This window comes from Leopardus geoffroyi, chromosome C3 (genome assembly GCF_018350155.1).
Source record: "Leopardus geoffroyi isolate Oge1 chromosome C3, O.geoffroyi_Oge1_pat1.0, whole genome shotgun sequence".
Classification (NCBI taxonomy): Eukaryota; Metazoa; Chordata; class Mammalia; order Carnivora; family Felidae; genus Leopardus; species Leopardus geoffroyi.
In genome coordinates this window covers 26,420,826-26,425,365 of record NC_059338.1, presented here as the reverse complement: position 1 = coordinate 26,425,365, position 4,540 = coordinate 26,420,826, and positions in this window count along the sequence as shown.

The window sequence follows — 4,540 nt, the reverse complement described above, 5'->3', positions numbered from 1 at the left end:
TTAAGTTCATAATTAAAACATTCTCCCCAAAGAAATCTCTAGGCCATATATTCTTGCTGATTTTTGTGTAATTGTTCTATCCATTGTTGAGAGAGAAATGTTGACATCTTCAACTATAATTATGGTTTGTCTGTTTCTCCACAGCTCTATCAGGTTTTGCTTTATATATTTTGCAACTCTGTTGTTTGGTGTGTGCACATTTAGAATTGCTGTGTCTCCTTGATGGACTGACCTTTTTATCATTATGTAACGTCCCTCTTTGTCTCTGGTAATTTTATTTGATATTGATACAGCCACATCTGCTTTCCTTTGATTTCCTATTTCCATGATGTATATTCTCCCATCTTTTTATCTTCAACCTGACTATATTGTTAAATTTGCAATGAATATCTTATAGATAGCATATAGTTGGTTGCTTTTTTAATCCACTCTGCCAATCTCTATCTTTTAATTTGTATATTTAAGCCATTTACATTAAGTGTAATTATTGATACGGTACAGCTTAAGCCTGCCATTTTATTTCTGTTTTCTGTTTGGTCTCTCTGTTTTTATTTCTCTGTATTCTTTTTCTTGACTTTCTGTGTACTACTTAAACATGTTTTAGAACATCATTTTGATTTAGTAATAGTGTTTTTGAATGTATCCCTTTGCAAAGCATTTTCAGTGGTTGCTCTAGCATTACATTATACTTAATAACTTACCACAGTTTACGGATGCCATTTTATCAGTTAGAAGATAGTAGAGAAACCTTACTATCTTTTATGTCCCTTTACCCTCCCTACTTGCGATACAATTTTCTTATAAATTTCTTCTACAAACATTTATTTTTTAAGTTTATTTATTTTGAGAGAGACAGAGAAAGCATGAGCAGGGGAGGGACAGAGAGAGAGGGAGAGAGAGAATCTCAAGCAGACTCTGCATGGTCAGTGTTCAAGCCATGAACGCATGAAACCTTGAGAACATGACCTGAGCTGAAATCAAGAATCAGACACTTAACCAACTGAGTCACCCAGGAGCCCCTTCCTCTACAAACATTTAGAACCACATCAGACTGTGTCATAATATTCCCTTCAACTATTAAATACAATTTAGAAAACTCAAGAAGGTCAAGAAGGAAAGTTTATCATATTTACGCATATGTTTACTCTATTTTTCTTTTTCCTTCCTGATATTCCAAGATTCCTTCTTTTATAACTACTGTTCTGTTTCAAAAATGTCCTTTAGTCATTCTTTTAGGGAAGAACTACTAGTGGCAAATTCTGTAGTTTTTCTTCATCTGAGAATAGCTCATATTCCCTTCATTCTTGGTGAATATTTTGTTGACTATACCATTGTAAGGTTGACAGTTCTTTTCTTTCACTTCTTGAAAAATGTCGTGTCACTTTACTCTGGCCTCCATAACTTCTGATGAGGAATCCACTGTCATTGAAATTATTTTTCTCCTATAGGTAGTGCCATTTTTCTCTGAACCGTGTCCAGATTTTTGTCTTTAGATTTCAGAAGCATAATTATGATGTGTTTTGGTATGGATTTTTGTATTTGTTTACATTGTTTGTGGTTCACTCTGTAGGTTTATATCTTTTGTCAAACTTGGGGGGTTTTCAGCCATTATTTCTTCAGGTGTTATTTCAGCCCTGCCCTCTTTTTCTTCTCATGGGACTCTGAAGACATGGACTCTAGAGCTTTTGTTACAGTCCCACAGATTCCTGAGGCTCTGTTAATTTGTTTTCAGTCTATTTTCCCTCAGTTATTTAAATTTGGTAATTTCTATTGTTGTATCTTCAAGTACACTGATTCTTTTTTTCTGCTTCCTTCATTCTATTGTTGAGCCCATCTGCTGAGCTTTTTATGTTGAGTATTGTGTTGTCAAATCATAAAATTTCCACTTGGTTCTCCTTTATACCTTCTATATCTTTGCTGAGACTTTTCCTCACTTGTTTCAATAACTCCTTGTTGAAGCATTTTATCATGAGTGCTTTAAAATCTTTGTCAGATAATTGTAACATCTTTGTCATTTTGGTTTTGGCATCTATTGATTGTCTTTTTATTTTCATTTAGTTTGAGATCTTCCTGGTTCTTGGTATGACAAATGATTTATTGAAACCTGGATATACATTTTTTTTTAATGTTATGAGATTCCACATCTTATTTAAACCTTCTATTTTATCTGGCTTTCTCAGACAAAGCTCTGGTAGGGGAATGGGGTGAGCATGGGATAACCACCTTATCAGATGAAGGCAGAAGTCTGGTTCCCCACTCAGCTGCTGCTGACAGCCAAGGAGGAATGTTCTTCATTGCTACTGGTCAGGGGTGGGAATTCCCCTTCACATATGGTCTGTTATGTGGAGAACATTTTTTGCAAATGTAAATTTCCTTCCAACTTGCAGCCCACTGACAAGGTCTTAAGACAGACAAAGTGACCTTCCTCAAGGAATATTAATGCTTTGCTAGAGGCAAAAAACAATCTTAGCTTGGCATTAGCCAGACCTCCAGGATCCTGTAAGTCTTCTTTAATATATAAAAGTCCCTTTGGGGGCACCTGGGTGGCTCAGTCAGTTAAGCATCCAACTTCAGCTCAGGTCGTGATCTCACAGGTTCGTGGGTTTGAGCCCTGTGCTGGGCTCTGTGCTGAGAGCTCGGTGCCTGGAGCCTGCTTTGGATTCTGTCTCTCTTTCTCTCTGTCCATCCTCTGCTCATGCTCTCTGTCTCTCTCTCAAAATAAATAAGGAAACATTAAAATAAATAAAAATAAAAATCCTTTTGGAAACTTTCTTTATCTCTAACTCCCCTGCCAAGATATATGTTAACAATCATCCTTCAAACATATGGCCCACTGATATACATCTGAAGGGTCTCATGACTAATGTTTTACTAAACAGTAGCAAATAACCTTACCTTAACAGCAACTAGCTTCTCAAGCTGCTGGAAGCTTTGCTTCCAAATTCCTTAGAGACTTAGGCTATCCCTAACCCCCACTAACTTAAAAGTATGTAATCAACTGTTCCTTGCAATCCCCATGCAGCTCTTTTGTCCATGGGTCCTGTCCCCATGTTTTAATAAAACCACCTTTTGCACCAAAAACTTCTCAAGAATTCTTTCTCGACTCTGGGCCCCACATCACATCAATCTCCACACAGTGGTGAGGAGGTTTTGTTACCACTCGACAGTGAAAGTCCTGACTTTTCATTAGTTCTCCTCCAATACCACTCCAGTGGAGAAGGGGAAGAAAGCCTCATCACTTCTGGGTGGGGGTGGGAAGTCCAAGCTTCCCATGTGATCTCCACTAACACCATGGTTGGTGGTATCTTGTTTCCAGCCATTAGGGATGAAAGTCCTGTCTCACTACTTGGGCTTCTCTGACAACATCCTGGCAGGTATGTTAGGAACCTCATTTACTTTTGTGAGGGTGGAAGTGTAAGCTTCCTATTTAATCTTTGCTGGCAATGGTGGAGATAGGACCACAGTTTTCTCCATGGGGATTAGCTGGAGTGGAATAGTTATTGTCTTAAAATTTTCTGTCTTGCTAGGTGTCCTCTTTCCTGGTCCTTTGGCTTAACTAGGCTTTTGCTAAGTTTTTGTTTGTTTGTTTGTTTTGTTTTTATGTTCCTATTGGTTTTTCTGGGTTGCTGGCTTCTTCTATGACTGGGATGAATGGGGCAAAAAGAAAACCCAAGGACCTCACTACCTTGTCATTGCACAGGTACTGAGGTCCTTAGCCAGTCCCTAGCCTTTGGCTCTCTACCTTTCAGAGTTTTCTTAGGTTTGTGTTATATGTAACATCCAGCCTTTTTAGATGTATTTGGCAGGAAGAACAGGGGAAATTATGTCTATTCCATCATCCCAGAAGCAGAAGTCCCCAGTGCATTATATTTTCCATTTCATAAATGAGGAAACAGACTTATTTATGTTTGTCCCAAATTACAAGATTCAGAGTAGGATACAGACTAAAATTACCCTGCAGCTTCACTCCTGCCCAGAACCTATAATAGCCAGTAGTGGGGGCCCCAACCATCCGTATAGCCTGTTGTGTGCCCCAAATCACATAGGAGGTACGCAGCAGAACTGGAATGTGATCTCACATTTGTGTCACTCTATAGCTGTTACTCTTGTCCTATGTCCCGTGGACTTACGGGGCGTAGGTCCAAATACAAGAAGAGTGATCATATGAGATAAGGATTAGACTTGCAGAGCTATCCAATCAGAGAGCAGACACCATCCATCGGAGATGCTATTAAACAGGTCTCTAAAGGTATGGTCCATGAACCACCTGCATAAGAATGTAAAACATGTCTCTTAGAAATGCAGATATTGAGGTGATTGTGTTTGTGTATGTGCGTGTGTGTGCACGTGTGTGAGTGCCCTAAAGATTGTTAATCACTGATATAAAGGGAAAAAAGGGAGAATTCCATGACTTCTTGGAGGTCATCAAACTGAGACTCTATGATTCTCCTGAGGAAATTGCCCCAGTCAACCTATATGAGTGACTGCCCAAGCTGCTCTTTCAATTTGTGGTAAAACTAGCCTGGTGAGCAAGGCCAAC